The 15056-nt window shown below is 36.3% G+C and overlaps 2 long non-coding RNA genes across 43 annotated transcripts in view; one reads left to right on the top strand and one right to left on the bottom strand.

Moving 5' to 3' along the window:
• The window catches only part of LOC146404854 (uncharacterized), a 1116837-nt gene that overhangs the window by 470829 nt on the left and 630952 nt on the right, over positions 1-15056 (top strand). The gene's annotated exons all lie outside the window — the stretch shown is intronic.
• Positions 1-15056, bottom strand: part of LOC102165712 (uncharacterized) — an 846917-nt gene that overhangs the window by 493313 nt on the left and 338548 nt on the right. For 5 of the 40 annotated variants that reach the window (XR_014842136.1, XR_014842109.1, XR_014842093.1 and 2 more), the window contains one exon: positions 12588-12649. The exons of 34 other annotated variants lie outside the window; for them this stretch is intronic. This is a non-coding gene — a long non-coding RNA (uncharacterized LOC102165712). Of the gene's footprint in view, positions 1-12578; positions 12650-15056 lie in introns of those variants that run through there. One more of the 40 variants, XR_014842131.1, reaches the window with a different exon arrangement.

The following is a 15056-nucleotide window of genomic DNA, read 5'->3' as shown; positions in this document are numbered from 1 at the left end:
GGGGTTCTATGGGACAGGTAGCGCAGCTAAGGAAACTTAAATTCAGATCTCATGTTGGCTCTCTGAAGAGGTCTGTGATGAGGGAGGTAGTGAAGATGGTTTTAAGAGGCAACTTGTTTGTATCAGTTTTCCATTGCTGCCATAATAAATTACTACTAACGCAGTGGCTGAAAAAGCAGACATGTATTACCTTGCAACTCTATAGATTAACAAGTCGTAGACCTCACCAGACTAAAAATCAAGGTGTCCAGTTGCTTTCTGTAAGCTCCAGCCTCCTGGCCTTCTCCAGCTTCTACAGACCCACATCCTTTGACTCGTGACCTCTCTTCCTCCATCTTTTCTTTTTAATTTTATGACGGCACCCGTGGCATATGGAAGTTCCTGGGCCAGGGATCGAATCTGAGCTACAGCTGCAGCCTACCCCACATCTGCAGCAACACCAGATCCTTAACCCTCCGTGCCACAGTGGGAATTCCCCTCTTCCTCCATCTTTGAAGTCAGAAACGGCAGGTCATGTGCCTCCCACATTGCATCACTCTGACCTTCTCTTCTGCCTCTATTCCACATTTAAGGACCTGTGATTAAATTGGGTCCACCCCCATAATCCAGGACACTTCCCCCATGTCAACTTGAATCACATCTGCCGAGTCCCTCTTGCCATGTAACATAACACAGGTTCCACTGTTTAGGACTTGGACACCTTTGAGGCTTGAGGAGACATTATCTGCCTACCATGGTGCTATAGGTAAGAGGTGATTTGCCAAAAAGCTATCACCATTGCTTTCTCTCACTCTTGCTCCCCTCATTCAGCTTTCCACATGGCAGTTAAAAAGCTTGAAAACAGCAATCCCTGTATGTCTCTCCCCTGCTTGCTTAGACTCCTTCAGAGGTCTCTTGCCTTTGTGAATAAAACCCACGCTCCTTATCACAGACCACAAGGGTCTACATACTTTAGCCCAGTATATTTGAAACTTTTTGCACTGGTATCCACAGTAAGAAATTTATGGAATTCCTGCTGTGGCACAGTGGGTTAAGGATCCAGCATTGCCGCAGATGTGGCATAGAATGCAGCTGCAGCTCAGATTCGATCCCTAGCCCAAGAACTTCCATATGCTGTGAGTGTGGCCATAAAAAATTTATTTTTAAATCATAACACATACACATATATATACACATATGTTTGGGTCCCAAAACCAATATTTATCTTTACTATATACTATGCACTCTGATAACATTTTTTAAAATTGATTTTTAATGTGCTTGCAACCTACTAATGAACTATAATTTGGGGGTTGGAAAGCACTGATCTGGCCCTGCCTCCAACTTCTGGCATTGTATCATGTTCTCTCAGAACTAGACACATTGACCTCCTACATCAAGAGAAGCTCTGATAGAAATATTTTCCCTGGGACTTCACAGGGTCTGTTCCCTCACCTCATCTGGGTGTCTGATCAGTTGTCCCTTTCTCCAAGAGACTTCCCCTGACCACCCCACGTCTAATAATCCTTCTCCTCAACCCCAGTATTGGGTTTTGTTTGTTTGTTTGTTTGTTTTTGGTTGGTTGGTTTTGTTTTGTTTTTCAGTCTTTTTAGGCTGCACACACAGCATATGGAAGTTCCCAGGCTAGGGGTCGAATTGGAGCTGCAGCTACCTACACTACTACTCATGGCAATGCTGGATCCCCAACCCACTGAGTGAGGCCAGGGATCGAACCCGTGTCCTCAAGCATCCTAGTTGGGTTCTTTACCCTGAGCCATAATGGGAACTCCCCAGCATCATTTTCTAGCCCTGATTTGCCTCCGCTTTTCTTCACAACACTTACTACTGCTTTGCATGTTACATCCTTGTTTCTTCTCTCCCCCTAAACTGAAAGGTCTGCTAGGACTGTCTTGTTTACTGACATAATCCTAGTGCTTGAACTAGGACCTTCTAAAGCAGAGGAAACACTCAAAGCTTAGTTATAGAATGGATAAATATCAGGTAAATGAATAAATGGATTGGTAGATCTAAGACTATATGAGTTATTGGAAGAAATTATAAATATCATTACACTATAATTTATGTAATTAAGTATAAACATTGGTATTATGCTTTATTGGTATTATAAACATGACGCCAGATACCATGCAGAAGCATCTTAAATTAGTCACGTCTAGTTGTTATATGACTCTGTGAGGTAGTTATTTTTACAGATAGGGAAACTGAAGCTGGGAGAGGTTGGGTTTGTGTTCCAGGCTTAATATGGTCTATAACAAGAACCAATTTTTTACATATTTAACATTTGTTGTCAGGTATTGTTCTAAGCATTTTACATGGAGGCACTGTTATTATTCTCATTTTAGAGGTTATTTTGTTTAAAATAATAATCCATAATCATTTTCCAGGTTATTGTTGGGAATAATAATCTGTAAAACCCCAATTTTATAGATTGGGAAGCTGAGGCCCAGGACTTGCTCAAAGTCAAGCAGTTAGTAAGAGATGGCACCAGAAATCCAATGCAGGCAGTCTGGGACGAGAGTAGCTGCTCATACACATCTTTGCTGCTCAAAGTAGGGTCTAGGTGGGAACAGCAGCAGCACTGCCTGGGAGCTTACTAAAAATGCAGATTTCATGGGTCCCGGCCCCAAGCCTGCCTTCTAGCACCATCCCCAGATGATTCACACACACAATAAAGTTGAAAAGCTCTGCTCTAAACATACTGCCCCTCAGGCAGGCAAGCAGAGTTGGAGAGAAATAATTTTATGACAACTGGACTAGAATATAAATGATATTTTAACTGGAAGCATTAAGTATAATCGTACATGAAGTATAATGACAGAAGTATAGTAATCTAAAATAAAGCTAAAGGAAATTACTGAACTGCAAAATAAGTGACTATTTACTCTAAAATACTATATTCCTTTGGGTAAAAAAAGAAAAAAAAAGATTATGAAGTACATTAAGAGATTGGAACCATTATATCTGCCTTATTCTTAACCCCATGTCTCAACTTTATCAACTGACTCGCTGCTACAGAAGATGAAATGTTAAAATTGCTCCCGTTTTCCCTCCTTCATTCTCTTTTCCCTTCATCCACATTTATCTTGGAATTTTACTGTTTGTTTTCACTAAAATATGTAATATTTCCATTCCACCACACAACCATAATCCCCTAGTTATTTAATCTTAAATCAATATTTCTTTGGGTTCAGTGATCCCGCATGTGCCTTTATCATATCTTCTCCATTTCTGAGTTCATTATTTTGATTCGCCATTTGACTGGCTGGGTTGTGTTTTTTGTTTGTTTGTTTGGTGTTTTGTTTTGGCTTTGGCTTTTTTGCTTGTTTGTTTTTGTTTTGTTTTGTTTTGGTTTTGGTTTGGTATGTTTCAGTTTGGTTTTTATCAAGGAGTGCTTTTTCAAAGGAATCACAGGTATCATATTCCATAAATTCTTTAACCTTTAAGACTGTTTACCTGCTGCTTTTGTAAATGAACGAGAACTTGACCAACGATATTATCTGGGGAGCACACACTCCTTTGGACTCTGTAGGCGCTGCTTCCTTGTCTCCCAGTGCTGTATGTGGGAAAGAAGTCTGAAGCCATCCCAAGCACAGACCTCTTGCAGTTGCGTTACTTCTCCCCAGAAGTACTTCTTTTTTTAATTCAACTTCTGTTTTTCACTTTTGACAGTTTTGACATGTTATATGTTATATATGTCCTGATATATATATAATATATTATAGCTACTTAAGCTGTAAGTAGAATATGTCCTGATCTAGATAGCTACATATATTTTTCCCTGGCATAGTATTTTCAGTGTGGTCCTTTGGTTCCTTACTTTTTTATTTTATTTTAGGAGAATCTTGAATTATTGTTCAGAACACTTTCTCTTCCAGGTGTTAGTTTCTCTCTTGTTAGGGACAGGACTCCTATTTGGAACCCTTTCTTGATCATAGAGGACACCTCCTCTCTAATTGCTTTAGTTTATTTTATTTTTTTTCAATCTTCACATTCACTGAAACTAACTCAAGCTTCTCCTTCATGCTAGTGATTTGATTTTAAGCTTTGTCTATTCTGCCACTTGCTGTTTGGGGTTTATTTGTTATCTGTAATGGAATTGTGTTGGCACTTCAATCACTCTTTCCCTCTAATTGTATTGATTTAATATAATACCTTGGGGCTCTTGTTTTATCAAATTCATATCCTTATTAGATTTTTCCAGAGCATGAAGCACACGTATGGCATATTCTTCATTTCCTTGTGTTAGGCTTAATTTTAGATTCTCTTCAGCTGTGTTTTACATGTTACATTCCAGTTGGTTGGTTTCTTTTTGCTTATTTTATATTGGTATAGTTATCCTGCCCTCTCTTTTGCTATGCCCAAGCCTCAGTAATGCAGTGTGGAAATCTCCATATATAACCCCCAAAGTTATCATTTTATTGCCCAATAATTAAAACTGTAGGATATTAACCTGTATCTAACACTTGCCATCATACTTCAGCTGGACCCATCCTGCTGATTCCCTCATTAATGAGTTAAATAATCTTAACTTTGGGGGTTATCACTTCTACTAGATGGAAAATACATCTCTACCAAATAAGTCTTTTTTCATATCATCAATTTTCTGCGAATAAAGATGTAACTTCACAGAGTCTCAGCCGTAATCAACAGTAAATAGTAAGTCACCCAAGACTGAACCAGGAAGAAATAGAAAACAGACCAACTACCAGTTCTAAAATTGAATCAGTAATTTTAAAACTCCCAACAAATAGATGCCTAGGACCAGATGGCTTCACAGGTGAATTCTGCCAAATATTTAGAGAAGAGATAACACCTATCCTTCTGAAACTATTTCCAAAAAATTTCAGAGGAAAGAACACTTTCTGAAATCAATCTATGAGGCCAGCATCACCCTGATACCAACACCAGACAAAGAAATCAGGAAAAAAGAAAAATACAAGCCAATATTACTGATGAACATAAATGCAAAAATCCTCCACAAAATACTCGTAAACCAAACAGTAAATAGTAAGTCAGAGGTACATTCTGCTAAAGCTACACTGACCAATGTAGGAACCACTACACACATGTTTAAATTAATTAAAGTTAAAATTCAGTTTCTCATTTGCATTTGCTACATCAAGTGCTCCATAGCCACATGTGGCTGATGGCTACTATATGGGGCAGCATATAGACATTTTCATCAGCACAGAGAGTCCTTTTGGGCTGTTCACTCTTAGACAATATTCCGGTATGACACTGAAAGGACATGTTGTCATCCTTTTATTTTATTTCCAAGTTTAGGATCAATTTTCTTAACGGTAGAAATACTAATGATAATTATAGACTCCTTGAGAAAATTGTATCTTACGTTTCTCTCTGCTTTTTTTCAGATCTCAAGTCCAATTTTATACCTCCCTGTCTATAGGTGATACCCTAAGTTGAGAAATTAAAGTGACCCCAGGTTAGCAGTACACTGTAAGATCTGGCAGAAATCACATAATTTTTTTGGAATTTTGTTTTATTTTAACAACTTTATTGAGATACAAAAGCTGTACATGTTTAATGTATACAACTTGATGAGTTTGCAGATATCATGAAACCATCACTGTAACTATTCCAGAAACACATTCATCCACCTCCAAAAGTTTCCTCCTGCCCTCTTTGTTTCTTGTTATTGTGCATGTCAAAACACAACCTGAAATCTACCTTTTGGCAAATTTTAAAGTAGTCAGAATAGTACTATTATCTTACTTGAAAGTTTGATGTGTTACAAAACAGAAACAGACTCACAGACAGAAAACAAACTTACAGTTACCAAAGGGGAAAGGGGGGGAGGAATAAATTAGGAATTTGGGATTAACACACACACACTACTATATACAAAAGAGATAAGCAACAAGGACCTACTGCATAGCACAGGGAACTATATTCAATATCTTGTAATAACCTATAATGGAAAAGAATACATGTATAACCGAATCACTTTGCTGTCCGCCTGAAACTAACACAACATTGTAAAATTAACTATAATTTTAAAAATGGTTAAATTTTTTTTAAAAAGGACAACCCATACACAAAAAATCTGATGTGAATCATCTTATTTTATTCTCCAGTCTAGAAAGATAGTGAAAATTTCCTAGTAAAGTTCTTACACTACTACTCTTTTAGCATAAATTACATTATCTGAAAATTTATCACAAATACAATTTGAACTTTTTCCATAAAACTTCCAGGAAGCAAAGGACTTCTGGGCAACACATAACATGAATGATAACATCTAATATTTGTTACATGACTTACAGTTGACAAAATGCCTTTGGAAACAAAAATAGAGCTAGTCTCTCTTCTGGGAAGGCCTGATTACACAGCATCAACTCCTTAAAAAGCTGGCACATGGCCTCCACATGTTACTTCCAGAAAAACTGCCCAGTGAATGATGAGTCACCTTCAACTTGTACAGATCAGCCATTTCACCTCTCCTCTTTAGAGTTAATGTCCTTTTATATGTCTCTTTCTATTACAGTGTTAAAGAAAATAGGAGTTCCTGTTGTGGCTCAGCAGGTTATGTACCCAACCAGTATCCATGAGGAGGCGGGTTCGATCCCTGGCCTCGCTCAGTGGGTTAAGGATCCAACGTTGCCACAAGCTGCAGTGTAGGTTGCAGATGTGGCTTAAATGTGGTATTGCCGTGGCTGTGGGATAGGTCTGCAGCTACAGCTCTGATTCTACCCCAAGCCTGGGAACTTCCGTATGCCCCAGGTGTGGCTGTTTAAAAAAAAGAAAAGAAAAGAAAATGGATGTGAATACTGTTTGCACAACTTATAAGCTGTGTGACTCTGTGCAAGTTACTGACCCTCAGTTTCTTCATCAGTAAAACTGAAAACAGAAACACCTACCCTGGGAGTGCTCTGAGGGCCGAATGATATAAATGTTTGTTTACTCTTACACGGATTTTATTATGCTTCATGCATTCCTTAGTGTCCTTGAATTTATCCATTACTCAAAAACAGAAAAGCCCTTGCATAGAATCAACCATTTTATGTGTAGGTACATTGCTTACTGTTTCCATATAAAGGGGTTGTTGCTTTAATGTCTTTTTATTACTAAAAAAGCTAATTATGATCAAAGAGCATGGTCCATATGATAGCCATTCTTCGGAATATACTAATTTCATCTTTGACCTAGTATGTGGTGAGTATTTATAAACATTTCACCTGTATTTTGAAAAAATATGTATTCTCTATATTTTTAAGGGGCAGGAATATGTCTAAATTTCTATATATTTATACCTGTCTCTATATATACATATATATATTAATCAATCTTGTTAGATGTGTTGATAAACTCTTCCACATTTTTTTTTCATCTTTTTGCCATTTCTTGGGCCGCTCCCCCGGCATGTGGAGGTTCCCAGACCAGGGGTCTAATAAGAGCTGTAGCCGCCAGCCTACGCCAGAGCCACAGCAATGCGGGATCTGAGCCGCATCTGCAACCTACACCACAGCTCACGGCAACGCTGGATCCTTAACCCACTGAGCAAGGGCAGGGACCAAACCCGCAACCTCATGGTTCCTAGTCGGACTCGTTAACCACTGCGCCACGACAGGAACTCCATGTTTTTCTACTTATCTATTTTGGAAGAAGTCTATTAAATATTGCACTGTGACTGTGTACTTTATCAATTTATTCTTGCATTTCTGTCCAGTCTTAGTTTATATATTTTGGAACTAGGTTATTAAGTGCACATAATAATACAGCACATTTGCTATGCCACTATTTGGGGACAGCCTACTGGTAAACTCTTTCATGCACAATTATCTTTTTTATTCCTAGTATTTCTCTATGACTTAAAAATCTATTTAGTTAGTTGTTAGTATTATAAAAAGTTTCCTTCAGTCGCAATTTGTCTATGTGCTTTTTCCATTTTCTAACTTTCTTTCAGATTTTAGCCATAAAATCTGACTCATAATCAGAAAAAAATGTGTCCTTTCAATCTGAAATTTTCTTTTAACAAATTTAATCTATTTACAATTACTATTATTGACATTCTTGAGTTTTTTTCATCTGATTTTGCCTTCTCCACAATCTGAATCAGATTTCAAGGGCAAAGAGTTGAATAAACCAGGTTTTTCATTTTATATCAAATTACCACTAGTTGCACATACTTAATTTTGGGTTGTTTTTTTTTTTTTTCCATTTTCCTCCTTCATATATTACCCATCTCATATGATTAGAATTCATCCTTAATAAGTCTAACATGATTACAAAAAAGTAGTTGTGTTTTGATACGTAATTCTTCCAATTTACATAAATAGCACTGTACCTTAAATCTCATTGTTTCTTACATTTTTCAACCAATAGTGTTTTTATGATCCATCTGTGCACCTATTTGTATCTCTTGTTTGTTTAAGCTAAATACTATGTATTACTTCATAATACGCTACCACAACATTTTCTTTTTTTCTTTTTAAGGCTGCACCCATGGCATATGGAAGTTTCCAGGCTAGGGGTCAAATCGGAGATGCAGCTGCCAGTCTGCACCACAGACACTGCAACACCAGATCCAAGCCTCATCTGCAACTTACATCACAGCCCACCACAACACCAATCCTTAACCCACCCACCGTGAGGCCCGGGATCAAACCCAGGCACTCATGGATACTAGCTGAGTTTGTTACCACTAAGCCATGACAGGAACTCCTATTTTGCTCAGGTTTCTATTGGATTTCCTAAATTTCCTCAGTGGTTTTGGTTTTTTATGAATTCTAACTATTAACCTCTTGACAATTTTAGACATCACAAATTTTTTTCCAAACTTTCATCTGTCTGTTAACTTTGTATGTCCTCAGCAGAACAATCAGTCAGTCTTTATCTCATAGTTTTTACTTTCAGGATCTTTCCTAAGAAGTCTTTTTTGCCCTACACTACAGAAATATTCCCTTACATTTTCATCTATTAATTTTACGGTCATATATTTACCACTGGGCTCTTTAAATCATCTAGAGTGCAGAGATTCAGCTCTATTTCTCTTCATTTGGTATACTAAAATAGTTATCCCCACATATCTACAAAACAAATGAAAATTTCAGTGGAATCTTGATTAGGATTGTATTGCACATATACAAAAATTTTAGAAGAATTGACACCTTTGCTGTATTAGGTTGAACTCTCTTTGAACATCCTAAGATTTATTAAGATCTTCTTTTATGTCCTTTAATATAACTTGAATATTTTCTCTGTAAATATCTTGGGCATATTTTTATAAATATGTTGTTAGATACACCATAAATTTGAATAATAAATTGTAAACAGTAATTATAATTAACAATTATAAATAATTGTAAATTTTAAAGAGTAGTAGATTTTCTCTTATTTTAAATTTATGACTGCTATAAGAATATGAATGATATTTGTAGGTTGACATTATATGTAACAACTTGGCAAACTCTACTTTTTGTTATGTATTTTCTGCTGATAATGTTGGCTTTTTAGGTGTGCAATTAAATCAATTACAAATAAAAACAGCTGTATTGTTTTCCTTATACTCTGACATATAACTTCTTTTCATGCAACTTTGGTAAGAATATCTACTATGATAAAAGGCATAGTTCTCTTGTCACTAATTTAATGGGACTCTATATGTATAAAATTTCTCCATTACTATAATTTTCACGTAGTGTTAGACATATAGACTTTATCAAGTTAAGGAAGTTTCCTTATATTCCAGTTTACCTGGAAGTTTTAACATAAAGAGAAGTTGAATTTTATCCAAAAATGCTTTTGTTCATCCATCAAGACAAGCATGTGATTATTCCATTAGTCCATGAAAGGAGTAAGTTACATTGATTGATTTTCTGAGGTTGAACCACTTCCACTCTTCAGACAAAATTTTACTAATCACACATTAATTCATTGTTAGATTCAGGTAAGAAGTATTTTGTTTAGGATTTGTATACTAGTGATCATAAGAAAAACTGATATTAAGTTTTTATTGCACAGTTATTCTCAATCAAAATCAAAGTTTTACTAAGTTCAAGAAATGTGGTGAACACCTTTTCCTCTTTTTTAGCTATATTGTAATTTTAATAAACTAATTATCTGTTCCTTGAAAGTCTGATAAAATTCATTCATTAAACATTTAATCTTTTTATTTTGTTTTTAATTTTTTTCTTCTTTCTTTCCTATCATTGTCTGATAGAATTTCTTAATTCCCTCATCCCCCGCTACTGGTTGCTGACTTGATTTCTTTCTACTTTTTTTTACTTACCGCCTTTACATTTTGAACATGCAAACATACATAACAAAGTCTGAAATTAATGTTTATGTTATCCCCCTAAACAACATAGACTCTACTCTTCCTTTGCACCAAACCCTCATCTTCCATGATGTTACTGTGGGATGTATTGCTTCCACTTTATCATTCAAATGAATTTTATTTTTATAGTCAGTGCTTATTCAGATTTATCAACACCTTCAGCAATATCTGAGTTCTCTGTGCTTTTTTGCTTCTAAGTCCTTTCTTCAGAGTTTAATTTCCTCCCTCCAGAAGGACATTCTTTTGTAGTTCTTAGTGCAAGTGTCTTTAAATAATAAATGTTCTATTCTTGTGCATCTGAAAATGTCTATATTTTATCTTCACTCTTGTATTATAGTTTAACTTGGTATAGAATTCTACATTATTTTCACTCAAAACTTCCCAACTATTTTTCCACTTTCCTCTGCAGTCTACTGTTGATAACTGTCAGCATGCAATTAGTTTTTCTCCCTGGCTGTTTTTACAGTTTTGTCTATGCTTTAAATTTTTTCTATAGTTTTCACCATAGGATGTCTGTTTGTAAATGTATTTCATATTCTTTAGAACCTAGGTGCTTCTTCAATGTAGGTATTACTATATTTCTTCAGTTCTATATAAAACTAGGCGTTATATCCTGTATTATTACCTCTGTCTTATCTTTCTGTTGGGCCTCCTCATTCTGTCCTCCATATTTCTCAGCCAATACTCTCTATCCTTTTATCTTTGGGGTCAGCACACTAGGTTACTGTATGTTACCTCTTCCAGTTGGTTATTTATCTCCTTCCTGTACTTAATATGTTGTTTAAGCCATGTATTATTTACAATTTTCATAACATTTTTTATTTTTAGAAGTTCTACTTGATTTTTTTCAAATCTACAGGTTCTTTTCTGTATCATCAGTTCATATGTATTATGGTTTATATGCCTTCATTAAGCTCAAAAGCCCTTTAAGTACACTTATTATATAAAATCTTTCAGATTGTTCTATTTTCTGTACTTTGAGTATGAATTCTCCTATTTCTTGCACCAGCTACTTTCTGTCATGATGTGTAATTTTCTCACATAATTTATAATTTTAATTATGAGCTCATTTCAGTTAGGGTACTAAGATGTCTTAATGGCTCTGTTTTATGGAATTATCCATGTATAGTAGTTTAACATTTACTTCACTGAGGACTTCAAAAATTTTAATAATTTCTCAACTGTGGTTCCAATGCTACAATAGTAAAATAAATTAACATAAGGGATTTTATTTCTTATAATTGCTTTTTTTTTAACTTCATGTGTAGCCTCAGGCATCCAGAAAACTTCCTTGCTATCTCCTTAGTTTTCTCATCTCTTTTCCATGGTTGGGGTAGCTATCTAATCTTCCATGCTTTATGCAAGAGCTCCGCTCAAACTCTCTGCAGCCTAAGTCTATACAGCTTGCTCTGTTGCTCTGGCTTTGGGTTACTTCTCTATTTTCACACTTAGTTATCCCACTTTTTAAGCTCAGCTTTCATTATTATTATGTTGTTGTTGTTATTGCTTTTATCCAGCATGTATCTATCTGTGTTTGTAGCATGAAGGGTACTGACTACATCAGTTTGATCCACTTTGTTGTTAGAAGTTCCATTTGCATGCCTTGTTATATGTAGGAGTTAAGATCCTTTTCTATTTCTGCTGTCCTGACTCCTAGTTCTCAAACCTAGTCTTCATTTGAAATGTCCCACTCAGTTATTCCCAGCACTTACTCAACTGCCTTAAAGACATGCTTGGAGAAAAGCAAAGCCAAGTCACTCAGATGTTTTTGAATTATTTGAATCTGAACTTCTATGTACTCTTCAATCCCTAAGTTTTTTCATTACTTTAGGAGACTAAGGGAGTGACTGTTATTTTTTATCCAAAAATACATTTTCCTTGGATCCTTCAGTAATGCCATTGTTAGGTCTTATGCACAACAACTGGATATTTCCATATCCCTTTCGAGAGGGTACCTGTCTAATTAAGAGCACTTCAAGACCTAGAACACAGATAATGTGCTTTACAGAGAGGCCAATTAAATGACTGTTTTTGTTGTTGCATTACAAACACAATCAGAAATAAAATGAGGATTTAAGCTCATATGCAAAAGGAAGTTCTGTTGTTTTTAACATTCTTCTGAAGTATGATGCCCTCTGACCAATATAAGGTAGCATTTCACACAAAGCAGTATATTTAAGTATTCAACTCAACATAGTCACCCTTGGGAGAAAGAAAAGCCCTGTTAGTACCCAATAAGTGAGAAATATTACATTATTGCATATGCTATATATTATTTATGCATACATACCCATAATGCCTCATTTTGAAAGTTGTATTCTATCCAAAGACAAAAGTAAGTTGGGTTGTGATCTAAGATACATAAGAAAAAGATGAGTATGAAATAAACAAGCCACTCTACAAATATTTGTCTATAATTCTTCAGGATGTTAGTGAAAGACTGCATTTCAGTAAAATATTCTGTGGTTTCATCAGTTACTTAAGTATTTGTTCATCATTAGCCCTCTAGCTATTTTTAATAAGGTCTTTTTTGTCAAAAAATATAAATAATGTGGGTCATTGCCTCCAAATAAATAATCACTATGTATTGTAGTAAGAACAAATATTATGTTTGTATATTTGAATGATTGATCTCTCTCTCTCTCTCTCTCTCTCTCTCTCTCTCTCTCTCTGGCTGTGCCTACAGCATGTGAAAGTTCCCAGGCCAGGAAGCAAACCTGTGTCACAGCAGCAACCCAAGCCACAGCAGTGACCATGCCAAATCCTTAACCCGTGAAGCAGTGATGGAATTGTGAATCACCTCTCTTCTCTAGAAAAAATTTTATGTCTTTGTTTTGTATGTCTTTATACATTCTTTACCTCCTGCCTTCACTAATTAATGCAGAAAGTTCAGGCTTCACAGGGACTCTTGAGCCTCCTTATATTGTAAGTAACTTCTAAATCCCACAAGGATGGCTCCTTCCACACTCACATATCTTTCTACTGGTGCATCTTCTACTGGTGTAAGAATAAGTGCCTACTCAAAGGCTTTTAACAGCAGCCTTTGGTCCATGCTTTGTCTTAGTCAAAGTAGAAAAAGGAATAGATGTGCAGGCAGATTCAGAGAGCTCTCTGTTCCCCCACTCTGCTCTGTTGCCTCTCCCCTCTATTTCTATACATCTATGTCTCTCTCTTCTTTTAGGGGACTGCAGATCTGTTAACAATGAGTGGAAGGATTAAAGACATTGATTTTTGGCTCTCTACATGTACCTGATTCACAAACTTTTCATGTTTACAAAGAAAAGGCAGATTCTCATAACCAAACACAGCAGAAATTATATCGCTCCAATACAACCCTGTTGTTGAATTAGTCAACCCTTATGGTCTTTCTAGAAGGGTAGCTCCTCATATACATTTTCTAGTGGCAAAGAAACTCACCTGTTGATTTGGCAGATGAAAAGGATGACAGCTATTGTAAATAATACAGAAAGCCTATATGCTGGATCAACATACACAGTAATCAAAACTCCTCGTTTGAGCAACATGCCAGAACTCATCATCCAAATTATTATATTTGTTTTTATCTCTTTCTAAGTAGGCAGCTTGGAATGTATCTTTACTGTTCTCATGGGCAATGTTGCCTTTGCTCAGAATGTGTTAGGAACTTCCCTTTCAGAACTGGCTTCATGGCCTGGTACACATGGTTTGAACAGCCTCTGGGGTAGCAAATCATTTCATGGAAGCACTGTTCTTATTCCATTTCATTTTTTAAGATGTAAACATTGTTTGGAGCCAGTTGAAATAGGTGTTCAAGGTGGGTGATATATTTAGGTTTGCTCAAATACCAGGTAGAGAGACCGTGAGATAATGGGAGTATTTGCCTAGTGTACCTCATAAACTGATTCTGAAGCTATAACGAATATAAAAATTATTATGGAAACAGCAGCATCATAGCAACCAAAACAAATACTCTCAGTGCAACCTCTTCAAAAGGCAACACTCCTCCTCTTCAACAGTTTAAGTACTGTTGTATCTTTTGTGAGAGACAACTTTTTTATGATTCATATATTCATTCTCTTTTAAAAATATTTAAAGAGGTTTTCTGAGGATATTTTTTCTGTTCAAGTTGTATGGAATTTTTAAGATCTGTTTTCAAGGAGTTCCCACTGTGACGTTAAGGATCCAACGTTGCTACAGCTGTGGCGTAGGTCTTGGCTGCGGCTCAGATTTGATCCCTAGGTCCCTGGCTTGGGAACTTCCATATGCTGCGGGGGCAGATGAAAAAAGAAGAAGGAAAAGAAAAGATCTGCCTTCAAAATATGTTTGGGCACTATTCAAGGAAGGTAAATGTTTTCTGGGAGGACAGCTAGGATGTGATCATTGAAGTTTTATTTACTGCAGAGTAGGTTGCCTTGGCTGCATAGAACATGCAAATATTTGTACAATGTTCCCTTTCCTGAGGCAGAGAGGTGGAGTGAAATTAACAGGAGATGCTACAAACTTGGAATGAAAGGGTGTCAACTCTAGCTCTGGCTAATCTTTTGATTAAGTGACTTAAATATCAGTTTGTTTTTCCATCAATGATGCTTATCAGCCTCTGAGGATTTGGGGAATTAAGTGAAGTGACTTTTGAAAGCCCTACAGAATCAAGTTGGAGCAGAAGACAGATCCCTAGAGCTCTGAATGGGGAAATCCAAAAATACTATTGTGAACCAGTAATTAGAGTTTAGCTCCCTTTTAGCCTCTGACCCACTCTCTTCACTTTCAGCCTTTGGGAAAA

The sequence above is a fragment of the Sus scrofa genome, chromosome 3 (assembly GCF_054392235.1).
Source record: "Sus scrofa isolate SSC_HxYL_T2T_F1_AM1 chromosome 3, Sscrofa_HxYL_maternal_Yorkshire_Landrace_v2.0, whole genome shotgun sequence".
Lineage (NCBI taxonomy): Eukaryota > Metazoa > Chordata > Mammalia > Artiodactyla > Suidae > Sus > Sus scrofa.
The sequence above is the reverse complement of the archived record's forward strand: the minus strand, read 5'-3'. Positions and strand labels throughout refer to the sequence as shown.